The sequence below is a fragment of the Podarcis vaucheri genome (genome assembly GCF_965113315.1).
Source record: "Podarcis vaucheri genome assembly, chromosome: 5".
Taxonomy (NCBI): Eukaryota; Metazoa; Chordata; class Lepidosauria; order Squamata; family Lacertidae; genus Podarcis; species Podarcis vaucheri.
Genome location: NC_138763.1, coordinates 68,409,660 through 68,430,128, shown reverse-complemented (window position 1 = coordinate 68,430,128; position 20,469 = coordinate 68,409,660). Strand labels below are relative to the sequence as shown.

Genomic DNA, 20,469 nt, shown 5'->3' with positions numbered 1-20,469 from the left:
GTGATGATTCAGGCAAGAGTTCTTGGGCAATCCCCACTCATCCAGAAAATCGGGTTTTAAATCTCGAGAAAAAAATCTGGAACATTAGGTAGTGAGGATTAAGTAAGGACTGCAAACCTTCCCATCACTACCCACCCACATCCCCCTCTCTAACTATGGACTTCTTCACCATAAAAATGTTTTAACAATTTGAGATAGTGTAGAAATATTTTGCTTTTTAGTGACCTTCCTTAAATTAATTACATCAGGCTGACATCCACACATAAAATCAGACCATGTCTGAGAACTACTTTTCACATGCACTTGTGGAGGGGGTGTCTTTCTGTTAACATGATGCTTCCTACTAGGTGGATAAGCCAATGTGCCAAGAGGTTCATCATACCCATTTTAGGAGCACCTTTCTGCAGACCGAAAGACAAAAATAAGCAAGACTGGGCACATAAGTAAGTTTCTATAAGTGGTCCATGGCTTGCGATGCCCAGATCTAATATTTATTTACTGTAGAATTTTTATTTTTTTAAAAAATCATATTAGCATGGCAGATTAATGACCAAGGACACAACTCAAGCAGACACATTCCACTGTAGCAATATCCAAGGCTGACCTAACCTCCAAATCTTTTCTACAGGGTCAGTGGAACGGGTAAAGAAAATCAGAGACTATGCATTTGTGCACTTTAATAACAGAGAAGATGCTGTTGAAGCCATGAAAGTGTTAAATGGGAAGGTAATGCTGGATTAATTTAGTATTGGCTAGAAGGGATGTAGAGAGAGCTGCATGTATATGGCAAAATAAGATTTTACAGTGTGTGTGTGTGTGTGTGTGTGTGTGTGTGTGTGTGTACACACCAATACACTATAGTGCTAGCAGAGGCTTGCCAGAGTTGTGCATGTTTGACCTGGATGGCTTTGGTTTACGCTAAAGTTATTTACTGGTCTTTCAAATCTGTGATACTTCTTCCATTGTTATGGTTTGGATCTTGACACCATTGCAGTAAGACTAAAATCATGCTTCCTATTTATGGTTCTAGAATTGTTCCAAGTACCAGTGCAAACTGTTCCCCTTTGATTATGCAATTTCCCCTCCCTCTGGAAAGAACAAAAGTCAACCATCGGATTACAATTCATATACCACTTGACTGCCACTTGCCCACTGAGCAATTGTGTGGGCATAGCCAAAGCACCAGGAATGCATGGTACTGGCATGGAGACTGCCCATGAACCCATGTGATGACAGGCTCTCAAACATCATAATCCTCCTATATGGGCCCACTGTTATATGGAGAAATGTTCAATAGCCTTCCACATGAGGGCTCTTAGATGGGAAACAGCAGGGCCTGTAGGGGTGACCTCATATGAGAGGAAGCTCCATACAGAAGGAAGCATCCCTTCAGATACTGTGATCCCAGATCATATCTGAGATGTGAGAGGTTTAATATCTGCCACAGTATTAGAGAGTGTATTCATGCATTGATATGCCTCATTTTTCTGTCATGTCTCTTTTTTTTTTGTTTGTTTGTTTTTGTTTAAAGGTGGTGGATGGCTCTCCCATTGAAGTCACATTAGCCAAGCCAGTAGACAAAGACAGCTATGTTAGATACACCAGAGGCACAGGAGGGCGAGGAACAGTGTTGCCAGAATATACTTATACATTTGGGCACGTATATGATCCTACTGCAGCCTACCTGGGAGCCCCAGTATTCTATGCACCTCAAGCCTATGCCGCTATTCCCAACCTTCATTTTCCCGCTGCAAAAGGACATCTCACCAACAGGGGCTTTATCAGGCCACCATCCATCAGAGGTAATGCTTGCTCACTGGAAATATACAACGTTACCAGTACAGCCAAAGTTCAGAGGAATCTTGTTTACATCCTTTGTAGCTTGGCAAGTAGTTACATCATTGCAGTAAAAAAAACCACACAAAACACCTGGGCACTTTCTCTCAGATGGTAAGGCAACTAAATAGTAGCTTCCATAGGCAACCTGAGCGCACAGCAGTGGCATAGCGTGGGGGGTGCAGGGGGGGCCGGCCGCACCGGGCGCAACATCTGGGGGTTAGGGTTAAGGGGCTCAAATCCATGGGTTAGGGGGCGCTAATTACTTGCCTTGCCGCGGGTGCTGACAACCCACGCTATGCCACTGGCGCACAGGTAGGTTGGGATCAGGCATTCCTTCAGGTAAGCACCAGATATTTGAACTGCGCTTGGAAATAGAGCAAAAGTCAACATTCTGTTGCATACCTTCAGTTTGCCTTTAAAGGAGGAATGTGGCCCTCCAGCCAGCATAATCAATGATCAGGAATGGTGGGAGTTGTAGCCTGTCAGTACCTAGAGGGCGACAAAGCCCTAAAGCTTACTACAATGGTTCCCCTTAATACAGTTGTCTCTGCTACCACATATTTTATTATTATAGTTCTCTATCCTGCCCTTCCTCCAGCAATCTGTGGCATGATTGCCTATGCTCACTTGATCCAACTATTTTTACCTACACTTTCCCACAATTCAGCTGCACATTGTGTGGTTAGCAGTGTAGACCTGTGTTGTGAAACAAGTTGGTTGTACACAAAATGTGCAGATCAGTTCTTGATTATGGGGAAGGTAGCTGAGGCAATAACAGTTTTGGATCAGTGTAATGTCAAGAGCAGTGTTGCCACTAGGTTAAATCATGCCACATTCTTCCTCCTATAGAGGTATGACCTGTATTGGGATAATTCACCCTAACTCAGGAATGAGGAACCTCAGGTATTGCTTTACTCACGCTCCCATCAGCTCCAGCCAACATGGCCAATGGCCAAGGATGATGGGAGTTGTAGTCCAACAGCATATGGAAAGCCACAAATTCTCCATCCTTGCCCTAACAGTCTCTCTCTCCCCCCACCCTCTTATTTTGCATTCACATCTAACCTAAGTACCACTTCTCCCATTTATGAGTCTCCACATTAAAATTAGGCTTTAAGCAAATGAAAATAAAATTGCACAAAGAATCTTAAACAATGCAGTATATGTCCTCTATAACTCAATGAGGCTTACCTCTGAGTAGGCACACATACGACTGCACTGTGAGGGATGAATTACTAAATTACATACATGTGAGTGTGTACCATCCCATAATCTCAGCTGGAATCTGTGTTAGGAATGGGATGGCATATAAAAAGAAGTTCCTAGTTTGATGAAAATGGGGTAAAATGTAAACACCGAAACTGATGAATTTAAATTTATTCCTTTGTATGTTGATCAGTCTGATTTGTAGCTGTTGCTCTTCATCCATAAAATGGGGATAGATTTGAAAATGGGTATAAAAAAATCAAAATAATCTGTGCATGAGCTCAATGGAAAGGTAAGCTTTGTATTAAGCCAGACAGAAGAAAGGAGATGAGGAGAGCAATTTATAATTAATATATTTTTACCCAAACCACCATATATTCCGGCAAATCATAAAATGAAGACTGGCCCAAGACCTGGTTTGTATTATTAACAGTATGCCTGGAATTCAGTGCAAAATGATACTGCTGGAAGGATACACTTGTGGCATATACATTGCAGCAGGCTGCAGTTCCCCAGTTCACATTGTTTTCTTGACCGAGGCCTTTTTAAAAAAAAATGAACCTGAGGTGCCTGAAGCTTTGTTAGCTAAAATTACAGATACTAAAAATAACAAACCCCTCCACAAGGTACAGTCCCATCGGTGCTTGTGCATATCCATGCACATTATTGCCCTTCACTTCAAAGGCAATAAAGGGATTCTGTGCTTTGCACATGGCTACTTTTCATTGAACTATGTTCTGTAAACATGGAAACAGCACAATAAACGTTAGTATCAGAGGCATAGGGCTGTATTCAACTAAGTTCTACTGAGAGGAGTCGCACTGGAATTAATGACCTAAGTCAGTCATGTTTCTTAACTTCAATGGGTCTCATCTGAGTTGGACTACCATTGAATGCAACCCATAAAAGCTTTAAGCTTTACTCCACACTGGTGGGGCTAAATATAATGAAGTGATTGAAAAATTGTCTACCCAGCACTGTCAAAATCTGCTGCCTGAGCTCAGCCACATCTCCTTATCTAACTGTAGGGCTGGCCTTGCCCAACAGTTGAGCTGGTCATGGTGCCCAATATAATTTTATATCGCCATCACCAGTCTCTGTAATCATGTGTCAGTGTGTGGGATCAAAGTCTTCCAATGAATTAAGAATCGGAGATTTTCCGGTAATTTGATTCAGTTTAATACCTTCTTACATTCCTAGAAATTTACATGAATGTACCTGTAGGGGCTGCCGGAGTTAGAGGACTAGGAGGACGTGGCTACTTGGCTAACCCTGCCCTGGGTCGTGCATACCAGCTCAAGGGAGAGAAAAAAGGGGAGGACAAGCTCTACGACCTTTTGCCAGGAATGGAGCTTACGCCAATGAATCATGGCAGTTTAAAACCGCAAGGAATCAAACTTGCTCCACAGGTGGGTAAGACATATTTAGAATAAATGATGCTCCAGCTTTTGGCCAATGCATGTGTCTTTCTGTTAGCTCTAGATATGTAAAGCAGATGTAGAGAAAAAATAATTCCTGGGGTTCATCTTTGTCTTCCCAGTGGCTATGGGGTTTTTCCAGCTACAATTTCTGCTTCTGCTTCTCTCTCTCTCTCTCTCTCTCTCTCTCTCTCTCTCTTTACCAATTTTATCAAGCCAATTTTGAATCTGAAATAGCTGTCTTAAGGCTGATAGATCCAATTGTTTTTTTAAGTAGAAAATGTCCACAAGAAAAAACTTTCCTCCATTTTCCTCATCTATTTGTGGACAAGCTGTGGGGATGTTACCGGCTGCTAGGACTGTAACTCAGTGGGAGAGCACCTGCTTTGAATGCAGAAGTTCCCAGTTTCAGTTCCTGGCATCTCCAGGCAGGAGCTTCTGCCAATCACTATAGACAATGCCGAGATGGACCGATGGCCTGCTTCAGTCTAAGGCAGGTTCCTGTGTCCTGGAAGCTAGAGATAATCCAGCAGAGCAGGAGATGGCCAGTTCATCCCTTACAGAAGGCTTACTACTCAGCAAGATCAGGTTAGGGTAATATATGTAAATATTATTTGTGGGACTGATCCAGAAGGAAAGTGTCTTCCAGCCAAACAATCTGCAAATTACAAATCAGGATAGCTCTGATGAGGTCAGATTAAACATTGTTTGTGCCATTGCACTGTGGCCTTTCTGATTAGGTCTTGTAGACTGATTTGGGTCTGTAGACTGGATAGGACCTAGAAACTAATCAGAGAAAGATGCAACGTGTTTAATTTAGTTGTAGTCAGCATCAGTGTGTCTCAAATTACAAACTGTGTTTATTCAGTTTATTTTAAATTGCTTGGATTGAATAAATTGTTTTGCTTGCAAAACAGTGCTTTTATCCTTTTACTTGCACTCCTTCAAAAAAGTTGATCCTAAGGGTTGGGGGGGGGTCATTAGAGAATAGCATGGGGTCTGCAGAAGGAGGAAGGCAGCAGTGGATATCCCCCTCACATGAGCTGAAGTCACTTCCCATGCCCTTTAGATCCAACCCGTAATTTATATCCTGCCTTTCCACCTCAAGGTCTAGACTTCAAGGCATCTTGCAATCCATCATTTTAAAAGAATCAATATGACCAGCCTAAAAAGTAATAAAAGTTATCAGCCTAAACAAAAGACAAAACAATTAACAAAGTCAATTAGCAGCAGACATAAAGATGACATAAGATCATAATGTCATGAACTAAAAATCTGGAGAAAAAATAGTTTTCACTTGGGTGCCTAAAGAATAAAAGTGGGCTCCAAGCAAATATTTCCAGGAAGGATGTTCTATAGTGAAGTTTCCATCCCAGAAAATGTCCTGTCTCCCATTGCTATGCATCTAAATACAATAGTATGTTCTCAAGAAACAGTGACTCTGTATCAAGGGAGGGCACAAATAACCGGGCAAATAGAATGTATTCAAAAAATTTAAATGATGTGATATAGTTTCCAGACTGCAGTAATGTATTCTGTTATTCAATGGCTGCATTTTTCATTCTAGATATTAGAAGAGATCTGCCAGAAGAATAACTGGGGACAGCCAGTCTACCAACTTCATTCTGCCATTGGGCAAGACCAAAGACAGCTGTTCTTGTACAAAATCACCATTCCTGCCCTTGCCAGTCAAAATCCAACTATGTATGTAACTACTGCACTTGCTGGGGGGGAGGACTGTAAAGTTTTATAAAATAAAGGCATTTGATATCACCACTAATCCCTCAGTCATACAATGCATTGTTTATAATATATGCAACTTGGGAAGAAGGGGAAACATTAACAATATAGATAATTTAAAATATATTTTAAAAATACTTAGAGCTAGTTTCAACCAATCAGTCCTACTATCAGAAGCCAATGTTAGGGCTTCCTCCAGCACAACAAAGCTTTTGCCCCTTCTCCTCCCCTTGCACATCCCACCCACTCCTAAATTAGCTCAGGGGGCTACGTGGAAACCCCAAAACAGCATGTGGGAGCTGAAGAAGGGAGATTGTTCCATGTGTCAAGCTGACATGCTTGTGCTAACAGAACAATCTCTTTAGCGCTCTGTTGAATTCCACCCACATAAATTGTGGTCTGCCATCAGGTGCAAATTGTACATACCCTGAACCATTATCCTCTCAATTTTTTAAACAAGCAGATTTTCAGAGTTTGGGGCATTGTTTAATTAGTGGTTTCAGTGATTCAGTCAAACAACAACACTTTAACATCTTGCATCAAAGGATACGATGGATGTTTGCCAAGATGCCAACCATAGGAAAATGAAATTAATGTTTACCACTGATTTGCAGGCATCCCTTCACGCCATCCAAGCTAAGTGCCTACGTAGATGAAGCCAAAACATATGCAGCAGAATATACTCTTCAGACCTTGGGCATTTCCATTGAAGCAACAGAGGCCCCTGCGGCTACAGCAACTTTCCCAGGTATGTTAAGGTTGTGCAAACATTTTCTTCTCTGGGCTATTTAACTGTACCTCATAGGTAGCTCAGCCACAGTTGGTGGTAGAGAATCTGCAGAAGGTCCAATATTCAATTTCTGGCAGGGTTGGGAAAGATTCCCTGTCTGCCTGAAACCCAGGAGACAATGACCAAGGGGACGTGGGTTAAAATCCCAACACAGCTGTGAGGGTCTCATTGGATGACCTTGGCCCGGCCACACACAGACTCAGCCTAATGTATCTCACAGCAATTGCCAAGAAGATCACAAGTATGCCACCTACAGCTCCTTAGAGAAATGCTGGGGTATAAATGTAACAAACAAACAAAAACTCAACAGAGTGATGTTCCCGCCCGTTAGCCACTTCATTTTAAAAAGGCAAGTCTAAGCAGTGTACCTATACTAATATTAAATAATTATCAATAATGCACAGTAAAAGCTTGTGCCGCACCACATGTTAGGCTCCCCGCATAGTTTGAAAATTGATCTCTCAAATATAAGCATGCAAATTCATGAGCATCTTTTCACTAGTGTGTGTGTGCGTGTGCATGAGTGTGTGCATGTTGTGCAACTTCTCTATCTCTTGCTCTGTTTACCCTCTCCCTCTCTGGCTCTCCCCCTTGCCAGGATCCTGGTCATTTCACTCTCCTCTCCTTCCCAGTCCTCACCTGTCTCTTTGGATCCCAGATGCATTCTAGGGAAATGAAGTTGGTGGGTGGCCAGCTGTTTACTTTCATAGAGGCATAGAATTCTAGAGTTGTAAGAGATCCCTGGGGGCCACCCCTGCAATGCACACTTTACTTTGTAATGCACACCTTACTACACACCCAGCAACCAGGTAAATAAACACAGTGGGACCTTGGTTCTCAGACAGCTTAGTTGTCAAACAAATTGGAACCCGAACGCTGCAAACCTGGAAGTAAGTGTTCTGGTTTGTGAATGTTTTTCGAAAGCTGAACATCCGACGCAGCTTCCTCTTGAGTGCAGGAAACCCTTGCAGCCAATCAGAAGCCACACCTTGGTTTTTGAACGGTTTCGGGAGTCGAACAGACTTCCAGAGCAGATTAAGTTTGAGAACCAAGGTACCACTGTATTTTAAAAGAAGTCTCAGCAGGGGTCTCACAGGCACCAAGGAGGTCTCTTGTACTCATTGCAGCACTCATGGGTGCCAAATGGGAGAAAGGAAGACTATTTCATAGCGCTCTGATCCTATTATGAATTAGCTAGTTAGAACGATATGATTATTTTAATTAACATCTTTTTAGAATATCTTTCGTATACAGAAAGCTTGGTTAGGTAAACTAGTGCATATAAGGAGCTGAGACATAAATTGAAATAACATTATAAGTAAAGCTTTCTGCACTGTATTTATAATTCTTTCTTTCACATTACTGGAAATATGTGCCCATTAATATTAATATGTGTTGATTAATATGGAATCTTTCAGGAACATCAAGGCTTTTTTAAAAAAAGAAAAAAAAGTTTAAAATCTATCCAGCTTCCTGCCACAGAGAAAAATCAATTTGTCTAGGCTTGTTCAAGCTTCCGCATTATGTAAGATACACTGATGCTTTATTGAACCCAGTGCCATTTACGGCTTAATTACAATGACCTCTCTCTTTCCTTTACTTTCTGTTACATATGACTTGGAAGACTGAGAGGTGCCTTTTCTCCATTCCAATTCAGGTGTCTTTGGTAGTCTGGGAACAATCTCTCAGGTTAGCCAAAGCTAACGGAAAATGCATCATTCTAAAGAATATTTTCTTCTACTTCTTGGTGGAAGAATGGAGTTGTCTAGATATTCATTGTCGAAACAGGGCTAAGTGTCATTTATAGGGGCTACATAAGGGAAGGATGTTATTCTTTACTGTAGTGTTGGATGAATGTTTGGCCTCCTTACAGTCTATTTACCATTTTTATGTGTGTAAAAAAAGTGTACAAATAGAAAGCAAGATAAAACAAATCAAGGCTGTAATTCTACTGTTTTGAGTAGAGTAAAGGGTTACGCTGTAAGTGTCAATAATTAAGGCAGGCACTATCAGTAAAAGCAATATATGGCAACAGTAAAACAAAACTAAATAGCACCAATAGCTCTGGGATGGCTCAGTTGGTAGAGTATGAGACTCTTGATCTCAGATTTGTGGGTAACAGCGCCATGTTGGGCAAAAGATTCCTGCATTGCAGGGGGTTACACTAGATGACCCTCGTAGCTTTGTTTTGGCTTGTGTGATTTTTGTGTGTGTAATCTAGGGGGTTTGTGTAATTTAGGGTTGCCATAAGCCTGGAATTTCCCGGACATAGCCAGGATTTGGCCATTGGAAACAGCGTCCGGGCGGAAATCACATATTCTTTTCTACTGTCCATTGTACAACCAGCTATGCAAACCCATGCTACCCCCTCCCCTTTTTTGGGGGTAGTCTAACATCACAGCACTATGAAAATATCAGATTCTATCTGTCTGACATTAACCCAGAAGTAACTGCAAGGGTGGCTGAGGTTTTTGCCAATAGTATCTCTTAGAATGGTGAATGGCACTATTTAGTGGGAAGAAATCCCAATGAAAATCCTCATTATTATATATTTTGCATGGCTGTTTAAAGCTTAGCAACTTTGCCCCAAAAAGGCTCAACTACCTTTGTGTCCGGATTTTCACTTTTTTGAAATACGGCAACCTATTATATTCATTTTGCAGCCAAATCTGCACATTCAGTTAAATCAAAGTCCTTGAACAAGAATGTTTAAGTTGTTCCAAAATAAAGAAGTGAATAAAGGATTATAGTCAATCTCTGCAGCTATAGCAAAATAGCCTTGTGTTTTTTGTTTTGTTTTTAATGTCCCTGCAGGATACATTGCTAATGCAACTGCCGCAGTGACAGCTACTCAGCTCAAGCAAGCAGTGACTCTGGGACAAGATTTGGCAACCTACGCAACCTACGAAGCTTATCCAGCATTTGCAGTAGCTACTCGAAGTGATGGATATGGAGCATTCTAAAAAAACAATCCAAATGGCCTGCGTAATTTAAAGCAATATCTTACATTTAATCAAGCTATGGCAGGGGGCAGGAGCTACTTCAAGCTAATGATTAGTCAGGTTCAATATGATTCTGAATTAGTGATAGGGCAAATTCTGATGTAGCAAGGCTTCACTGCTTTTAGAATAGCAGTTTAATAATGGTAGACACTGATTTTTATTTTTAAATCCACTTTTTTTTTTACAAGCAGGGGGGGTAAGCCTAACCTAAGAAGGAAAAGAAAACTTAAAGAGTGTGTTGTTTCATTTGTGTTTACAAACGATGGTCCTTAACTGCAATTTTCAATAGTATTTTTGTAATAATGTAAAGCAATGGTTTTCAACCAGTATGCCGTGGCACCCTTGGGTGCCTTGAATGATGGTCAGTGGGCCATGGGCAACACTGGCCTCTGTCCCTCTTTCCTTCCCTCCCTTCCTCTAATGCCCTCTCACATCTCTACCTCCCAAAGGCTTGCACAACTGTTTGTTGCAGCAGCCCTGGCTACAAGCTTCCCAGGCGAATGGTGTCTCTGGGGCTGGCCAGGGGGTGCTTCCCAGGCCCCTGTGGGGCAGTGTGAGGAGGCACCTCTCTTTGGGGCAGCAGCAGCAGCTGCCTGGAGGACTCCCAAGGAGAGGGGAGAGGAGGCTAAGGGAACACTCCACAAGGGAGTGTGTTCAAACAAGGGTGAGAGGCTGCCAGCTCTGCAGGCAAGGGGTGACATAACTGGGCTCCTGAGCCCCACAGGGGTGCTACGGAATGAATGTAGTTGGTCAAGGAAGCCTTGGACTCAAAAAGGTTGAAAACCTCTGACGTAGAATTTTTTAAGTCATGGGGCTTTTATATTTCTCAGATATTCTTGTTGTAAAGCATTTTATGTAGGTATGAATCCTGCATATGATGGTGTGTTAGCTATAATCTTAGGGCCAAACTAGATGCTCCATTGGATGTTTGACTGCATTTAAAGGTGTTTTAAATGCAAATAGCAGACACTGCAGGGGAGGGGACCCTGAATATTGCTGAGGTCACTGCAGACAGGATGGGGAAATTTAACTCTTTCCTCTCCTACGGCTGCCCTACTCATCCAAGGCTCTCATTGGTACCACTGGCTTCTGTCCTGCATGCTGGAAAGTATATTGGAGCTTAGAAGTATGGGAGCAATGTCTCAAAGATAAATAAATTGGTCCCAATGTTCATTTTCAATCTTTTAAAAACATTATATGGCTGAATAATTATTTTGGAATTTTTAGCTTCAAATATTAAAGAACGGTCCTATTCAACTTTACTCAGAAGCAAGAGTCACTTTGTTCAATGGGTACTTACTTCCAAGTAAACATGCATAGGATTGCAGCATAGCTATCTCAAGTGATTTTTAATTGAATTGTGCAATCCAATCCCCACATTTGTAAACCAAAGGAGCACCCTAGATAAACTAGAATATACATCCGAAAGAAAGAGGGGAAAGATCATTTGGTATCTTCTATGAACATCATTTAGAAATGATGCTTTCCTGACTTAAAATGTTATTTTAGCACCTTCACAAATGTGATTATAAATTGGCTGATTTGCACATGGGTTTGGGGGAGGATAGTATGTCGCGCACGCGCCCCCCAAAAGTCATGTTGCAGTACTGCACCTCAAAGGAAATAAAAGGAGGTTTGGAGCCAGTGATAGTGTATTTGGCTATTGTATTGCAGCACAACTGTATTGAATACCTGACTCATCACATATCCCATTAGTGCTGCTTGTGACATCCAGTGTAGCTCAAACGTGGCCATCTCTCTCATCTTTGCTTGTTCTTTAAATCAGTTCTTAAAAGGTCCCATATTACAGAAAGTTCAATTATGTCCTTGTTGCTTTGAATCATTAAGAGAACAAAAATAAGACTTTGGAGGTGGCAGAGTAAAACCCAAGTTATATCAAAATGATTTTCTAATAAAAGCACCAACAATTCTGTTCATTGCTTTGCTGGGATGGATTCAGTGTCCCTTTAACTGAATATTCACTACATTTTTGGATATCATCTGCATTCAGTTCCTGCAAATGAATGCTTTAAGTGAGCCTGTAATCTTTTTTTGTATTGTATTACCAAGGGTGTGGAACAGCAATAGGTATGGATAGTGCCTGTCTGAGCTGATTCAGGCAAGTTTCAAGCTTGTGGTTCTTAGAGGGCCTCTAATATCAAAGTTGCCAACTACTGAGATGGCTTACAGTGTCATGGAGATTGCCAACTATTTGGTGAGAAGTTGCAATAAAGAAGGGACCTCTAGCAGAGGACCATAAACATAGTTGTCTCATGTGTCCAGGTGTCCAGTGGCACTGACCATAAATTTAATCCTGGTGACCAACAGAGAAAGCCTCTAAAAAGCCTCCAGTGACATCACAGGAATGCAAAATGCCTCTTTTAGAATTTTGTCAGGCTGCAGCTTGCAGTGAGACCCAATACAGGACTGCTGCTGCCCCTCCACCAAAAAAAAATCACCTCTGCTTGTTCAGCAATAGATGCAGAAGGGCAGCATTAATTTGCTTCCATAGAGCAAGGTAAGAAAGCTAAAACTTGCCGCCTGCCAGAAACATGGGGTGACTTCCAAGGCCAGCCTCAATTTGCAAGTGTCTGACATTTAGACTACTGCCAGAACCTTATTGCTAGAAAACCACATTCTGTGTCAGGAAGATAGGAAGCTGTGCATTGCATGCACGATGACTTGCTGCATCAGGAGACCCCAACAAGGCTTCCTCCTGATGCGACAGTTGCCTGCCAGGCTGTGCTAGTCTGTGTGGCCTCTCCCAATGCTGCATGGCCTGGTGCAACATCCTGCCAGGCTGTGCAGCATCTCTTAATGTGTCACGACCATGGGCGACTTCACACCAGGCTGTGCTGCATCGGGAGAAGTTGCACAGCCCAGGGCAACTTACCTCCAGGCCTCCTTGGCTCCCTCAAGATTGGGAGGGGCTGAACCCCATCCCAGCAGAACTTGGGGGTTGTGGAGGCCTCATGGAGGGGATGCCCCTGTCTGAAGTCCAGCCCACAGGGATTGAACTGGGGACCTTATGACATTCTACTCATCTATGATCCCACTTCTAAGGTCCAGTATTCTGAACACGTGCAGACCAATCCACCTTCCGCCACCTCGGATGATCCATATGTATGCATTGGAATCACCCTAAATTGGAACTTTCTTTCCATGCTAGCACCAAATTTGTAGGTGGTGAGTGAGGGGTCTTCAAACAGCCTCCATGTGTGAGTTCATCCTAAATCGTTTTTGTTAATTATACACTTGTGAAACTTGCCTAGTGTCACTATATTCACACCTCTAATGTTAGCAACAAAATACTTCTATCTGGTTGAAATCATTTCTTTTATTTAACTGTATACGCTTCCCCCCCCAGCTATTATTTATACACAGTAAGATAAAGCAGGTGCCTGAGACACAGAAACAGTATTAAAATGTGTGCATAAAAGCACTTATATTTTTCATACTTTTAGTACTCTTTGTATAGAACTGCGGCAGCACTGTGAAATCACGGAGGTAGCTTTATTTGGAACAACTGTTCGTTTCAAAAATGGAAATTCAGCAAATTGAATAGTGAACCATCAATTAAGAAAAATGTCAGGTGTGAAATTCTGTGAAGCTGTGTTGTAAATCAAATCGTTATCAAATGGACATTAAGAAATGATTAAACTTCCTTAAATAATGTTGACGTGTCTGCTTCTTTTATAGCATTCGGCCTGACAGATATCTTTAAAAGATGGTACTCCAACAACAAAGTTGTCAAGCTTTCCCCCCCCGGGGGGGGGGCAAAATCCCAATAGCAACAAATAGTTTTTGAGCTATTTCTTAGGAAATTCACCAAAAGCTACATTTCCAACATGAGTTGCCATACATACGTCTGGACATCTCAGCGATTTCTACTCGGACACTGTTTCCGACTGCCAAATTCTGGATATGTCCAGAAAATTCCAGATGTATGGCAACCCTAGCATATTAACTGGTTTCGTCTTTCTGACCACTTGAAACCACTCCATCCAACATTTAATGGGTGAAAGTAGGAACACTCTTATGTGGGCATCATAACATACTCATTCTCACACCAAGGATCATGACCCTCTCTGCTACTATATTCTGCTAACTAAAGGTTCTTTGTTGGTTATATTCTGCAATAATTTACTCCGTAACAATATATTCTGCATTGGTTTCTGAATCGGATGTGCTAGTAAACAGACTAAAAGAGTTTCCTTTGTTTGTTTGTTTTTAATAAACAGCTCTTTACCCTCCTTGCATGTTTTACCCTGACTGAAATGTGTCCCTGAACTGTGCTCATCCCCTCAGTTTCTCTGGAATGGGATGGAAAAGAGTGTGCATTACCTCACCCATTTTTGCCCCTTAGCCCACCCAGCAGCAATATTTCCTAGGTATATTGCCCAGGGCTACTAGAATGTCTGGCTCTTAAAAAAGCAATTGCTGGTGCAGTTTTAAAAACAGAAACATGAAACATGACATTTGAAGCCCAACGTTTATTGCAAGATGCATGGGTCATCTATAAATGCCCATTTGAGTCTAGGCCCAGTTCCTTTCCTATAGATACCATATACTGTGTTGATAGATGCTGGCACTTTTCCACTAGGTGTGCCACAAACAGGCAAATAAAACAATGCAATTAAATTGCATCAAAGGGCAAAGGTGAGTGAAATCGGGATTCAACATCTCCACTAACTGTGCATTAGGTACACATTCTGATGTTCTGAAAGAACATGGATTGTGCCATCTAGTGGAGGCTGGGCTCCTTTTTTTCCTTGGCAGTTGTGCCAGTTATGTTGTAGAAATGATGTGAAGAAGCTTGTAACTACCGCTTGTCAAAGTTAGGCCCCAGATCCATAGGAGCAAAGGACTTATACTGTGTGGGGAGGGGAAGAGCTGTTTCTCCTAAAAAGAGGCCCAATGTATATAGCTTGAGCATTTGAAAAGACTTGCACATTTCTGTTGTTTTACAGTGGTGCCTCGCAAGACGAAATTAATTCGTTCCGCGAGTTTTTCGTCTTGCGATTTTTTCGTCTTGCGAAGCACGGTTTCGGAAAAGTTTTGGAAAAGCTTCAAAAATCACCAAAGTCTTCAAAAATCTCAAAAAAGGCTACCACACTGCGTGCTATGAGTTGCTCCTTGAAGTCAAGTCGCAACTGTATTAACGGTTTTAAGAAAAAGGAAACAAACTTGCAAGACGTTTCCGTCTTGCAAAGCAAGCCCATAGGGAAAATCGTCTTGCGAAGCAACTCAAAAAACCAAAAACCCTTTCGTCTTGTGAGTTTTCCGTCTTGCAAGGCATTCGTCTTGCGAGGTACCACTGTATGTTAATTTCTAAACTCCAGAAACTACAATCTGTGCTCAGTAAAAACATCTTACATGGTGATGTGTGTTACTTCATTTACTTCAAAATGTGGCTGGGGTTCAGAATCCCCTGCTCATTCTGCTGGAATTATGCCTCAAAGTCCTGCCCTGATACCATCACTGGTAGTGGCTGCAAAGTTAAGGGCCATGGCGAGGGAGGCGGGGGGTGGAACTGTAGCTAACGTAAAAAGGATCCTGCATACTGTAGAGGGACTGACAGACTGTCAGTGCTAGATCAGGAAGAGCAGAGTTCAAATTCCACCTCAGATATCAAGCTTAGAATGTGGCATTGGGAAAGTCACTGTCTAAGCCTAGCCTATTTTAGCACGCTGTCGTGAGTGTAAATTGGAGTAACCTAATATGCCAATAGTGGGCCTTCACTATGCCAGATTTTGTTGGACTACAACTCCCATCATCCCTGACCATTGGCTATGCCAACTGGGACTCATGGGAGATGGGAGACTACAACTCCCATCATCCCTGACCATTGGCTATGCCAACTGGGACTCATGGGAGATGGGAGACTACAACTCCCATCATCCCTGACCATTGGCTATGCCAACTGGGACTCATGGGAGATGGAGTCCACCAATGTCTGGAGGGTTGCAACACCTTGAGCTTCTTGGGGTAAGGGTAGGATGCAATGTGATGCCAGACAGACAGAGTCCTGCAAATGGCAGCAAGCCCCTTCCTCCGTGCAAGATACAGAGGCCTCCAAAACCAAGAACTTTTTTGTGATAAGGAAAGAGGCAAGAAAATTCACCAGGAAGTGTGGGACAACACTTGCTTTGTTACAGAAACATCTAACCTCCCAGCAAACAAATCAGGATTAATACTCACTAAATAGTCAGCGCCATCTAATCTCTCTACAAATTAACCAGGATAAAGGCTAAAACAAAACCAGTCATTTGGAAATGCCATGTGCTGAACAGAAGTGGAAAACTGAGCAGAAAATTCACATGGGGGGAAGGGACTGTTTCTCCTTAAAAAAGGCCCAGTGTATAGCTTGAACATTTGAAAAGACTTGCACATTTCTGTTATTTAATGTTAGGTTCTAAACTCCAGAAAGTACAATGCAATACAATATAATACGTGCACAGTAAAAACATCACCATAGCAATCTCTGTTTTTCCATGCAACTGCAGTCCATCAGGTCAGATAATAGCAAATTGTTTTGTACAGTCAAGGTCTCTCCAAAGCGTGAGATAACAGCATTTGTTTGAAATGTGGCCAGACCTGACCTGTTGTAGAGTGGGGGGTGGGGGGGAGGGAGCAACCATTTTCAAAGCACACGGCTACTTTTTCTTTTTACCTTTCCTGAGCAACTAAACAAGCCCCCATTTCTTGTGTTTCAAAGGGCCATCAGAGTTTCCACATCAAAACCAAGCGGCTCTTTCTGAGCAAAGGTAACTTAGTTCCCAACTCCTTTATCACTCAGACTTAGTTAACAATTGTTTTTAAGAAATAATAATCTAAAACATGCTAAAATACATCAAATTCAAGAGCTGGGCCAAAAGTTTATTTTAAAAAATGATCAAAATGTCAAGTTTCATCACTCAAATACTGAAAGCAATATGTTTCATTCAAATTTGTACTTATGAATATATATCCCTCCAGTCTTGAAATTCTAGTATTATTTTAGTTTCATTGGCACCTCTTGATTGTTTTGGCAGACATCATATATGCAACATGCACAGCAAGCACAGAACGTTGTTGCTGGTATCCATCTGTCTCAAGAGACAATGGGATGCGTCTCCAGGGGTGAAATTAAACTGTTGCGTTAACAGCTCTGATGGGGTGCAAGCCTGGTGGTGTGTTTGGAGTTCCTGGGCTGCCCAGATGACAAGACCTCCCTCTTGGCCTCGCTGATGCACTCCAAAGGAAAGCAGAGCAATACTTTTGGCACCAGCTTGGCTGGAAGAAGGCATACAAGGTGCCATCCAACCATCTTAGGGACTCCAAATTTGTGTAGTGTTTACAACAGAGCTTCCCAGTGCTTTTTTTCTGGGGGGACGCATGGGTACACATACCCCTAAACATTTTGTGAATCTAAGTTTGGCCTCATTTCAATATGAGTAGGAAAATGAGAGTACCCCTAAACATCTTTTTAGAAAAAAGCACTGGTTGTGACACCTTAGTGTGTCAGCAGCGGTGTGTAGGTGTCTTGTGCAAACGCTGCCCACTCTCCTCCCAGGGCTGGATAGCGGTGAGTTTAACCTCTGATTTGCTACTAAAACTGAATTACTGTGTCACAAAATGATGCAAAACTGAATTGCTGTGTTGTGAAATGATACATGCCTCTTTTAAGAACGAGGCATGAGTTCTCTTTTTTAAAACCCCTCCTCCTTCCCTAGCCCTTTTTCCTTTCATGTCATGTCTTTTAAGATTATAAGCCTACATACAAGCAGAGACTGTCTTTTTATAGATTTGTAAGCTGGTCTGAGAGCTTTCAGATGTGGAACAAAGCAAACATGCTTTAAATTAAGATAGTTAACAACAACAATATCTTGGACACAACCTTTTAAAAATCTCAGATGTTGCAGTTGATAAGTCTTAAAGCTCAGTTTAGTGGAAAATGTTTAAAGTAATAAAATGGAAAATTTGAATCTTTGCCATTTTATAGGAGTGATGCCTTGTAGTCAAACGTATTTGTTCACAGCAGCAAATTGAAGCATGAATTGTGCAGAAAACTGCAGGATGAATTCATCAACTATCAGCACTGTGCAACAATGCCCAGGAATAAGTGGTTCTTGCAAGGCAGTGCTGAACAAATCCAAATGAACTAAATGGAGACCAGCAGTGTTTAACACAGTAACCGTTGCATCCTTCTGTCATTGTAAAGATGGGGCAATGCATGTCCCATCTGTGCTCTTGGCTCACGTGGTGTTACTGGACTGTGTCAATGTTCTTTAGACTGGAAGGAGGATATGGGCTGATAGAACTGGCCTGTTCATTTTCTGCTCACAATTTTGGACTATGCAAGGGAATGTCACATTTAAGTACTAAGCTACATTTTAATCAAAGTCATAGATTAGGGAGGGAAGCCATCTAGAGAAAGCTTGCTGACTCCAGTTACAGCGGTCTCAAAGACTATATTTATATGCACGCTGCTGATGCCCTGTAGCCATATAATAATACTAACACTAATCCTCAGCGTGGGAAAGAAAACAAGCAGGAGACAGATTAACATCAACAACAAAAAGTAATTAGACCAGTTAAAATGGGATAATACTAGAATGAAGGAAGACTAAGGAACAGTCCAACATCTATCACTGACCAGTGGCATAAATAAGTGTAAGTACTTGGCCAGAAAGGGTAAATATAGTGGAGATAAACAGTACACTAGTCCAAGCTGCATAAGGCAGTGAACTGCAAATGGCCTGCTACTGCACTGAGGTTTGTAAGCAATGACTGGATTCACTTTTGAGTTAAACCCTTTCCTGGAGTAAGATTTACAGCATTTAAATGTCTCCAATTTACACCAGTGGGTTATGTACGCCTGGCAGTCAGCCCCTTCACTGACATCTGAAAGCTGCAGTTCATTTGGTGTCGTGTCTGCAAAAGTTCAGGTTTCTCTATCGCTTCCTCGCTGTCTTTTAGTTTTTGCTATCTTGAGTAAAGCAATGCCTGAAATAAGCAGCTGTGCTGACGAACGGCAATAGTGGCGTCATTGTCTCAAAAGATCATGCCAGGCTGCTTAATGCATTTTGATGCACAGCACAATTAACCTTGTCCTGCGTGCCAGAATTTCCACTAGAAACAATGACCTACTTGCTACGAGGTGTCAATGAAAATAGCAATTATATTTAACCAGGGTACAAAGGCAAGATACTGGATGTTGCAGAGCTCTGCTGTTCCCAATTTCTCTTCCTTTGGGGGGACACTAAAAGCAGATCTACAGAGCCGGCAGCCTTTCTTGCAACTGTTCCATCTCAGATTATAGAATGGGAGGTGTCAGATTTCAACCCTTCTCAGAAAAACCCTTCCTGCAAATGGGAGTTACACACATGAGGGTTAAGTATTCTAGCTAGCTGGTCTTTTCTGTGATGTACCAAGGCTTGCATCCAGTGTAATGCTAAGCAATTATCCCATCAATGAAATGATTTCTGCTTGTGCCTTGGGACTTTGCCCCGCTACCCTTGTCCTGCCCCACTCCATAGCTGTCAAGTGTCCCTTATTTGAAGGGACAGTCCCTTATTCCAGCGCCATGTCCCGCTGCTGTCCCTTATTGATGGATGTCCCTTAAATGTCCCTTAAATGATGTCCCTTAAATTTCAAAGGAAGCAGCTCCTCTCCTTCCCTCCCTGCCGGCCAGGGAGAAGGGAGGCTCCAACTGTGTTGCTTGGCTGTGTTGCTCACCCAATAAGAAGTCTAAGAATGACTGGGGGGTGGAGCTTGCATGCCTTGTGTGTGGCTAGTTAATGCAAGCTGAGGAGGTTTTTGAATGCTGGACGCCATTTTGTTGCACGTGCTGCTGCAAACTTTGCAGTGCAAAGCCAGGCCGGGAAGCCATCATAGGTTGAGGCTGCATAGGCCTTGTGGTGCATGTGATTCAGATTCTATTCAGGTGAACCTCTGGTTACAAAGTTGGTTGGACAGTGTTCTCGAAGCTACCCAGCATGAGTTTGACCAGACTGCTGGAGGACAGGAAGACTGGAGTGCCTGGAACAGGTGAGGCTGCAGGTCCCTTATTTTGGCTGCTGGTCCCTTATTTTCAAATCTGTAAGTTGACAGCAATGCCCCACTCCCTGCACATGCAAAGATGATATTGAATCATAGAACTGTAGAGCGGGAAAGGATCTCAAGGGTCATCTTGTCCAACCCCCTGCAATGCAGGAATCTAAACTAAAGCATCTATAACAGATGGGTATGTCAAAGAAACTCCTAGTCTTCTCTCTTGCCAAGGTACTATTGACATACTGGGAGTCATATTCAGTACTGGCATTCCACCAGCTTTTAAAGATACACCTCCTTACATAAGCAGTCTCCTGATTGAACCTCCTATTTTACTTGTCTTAATCGCTGGCTTGACAGTTTTAATTGCCGTGCTGTGTTAATAGGTTTGTTTTGTTGCTCCATTTTAATTGTGAAGCTTTATTTTTATTCGTGTGAA

General features: G+C 42.2%; 1 protein-coding gene and 1 long non-coding RNA gene across 4 annotated transcripts in view; one reads left to right on the top strand and one right to left on the bottom strand.

Moving 5' to 3' along the window:
- The window catches only part of LOC309532209, a 738,788-nt gene extending 723,457 nt beyond the window's left edge, over positions 1 to 15,331 (top strand). The window contains exon 3 of the long non-coding RNA XR_014219653.1: positions 15,209 to 15,331. This is a non-coding gene — a long non-coding RNA (uncharacterized lncRNA). The remainder of the gene's footprint in view (positions 1 to 15,208) is intronic.
- Positions 1 to 20,469, bottom strand: part of PRKG1 (protein kinase cGMP-dependent 1) — a gene marked incomplete at its 3' end in the record, with an annotated part of 706,724 nt that overhangs the window by 676,242 nt on the left and 10,013 nt on the right. The gene's annotated exons all lie outside the window — the stretch shown is intronic.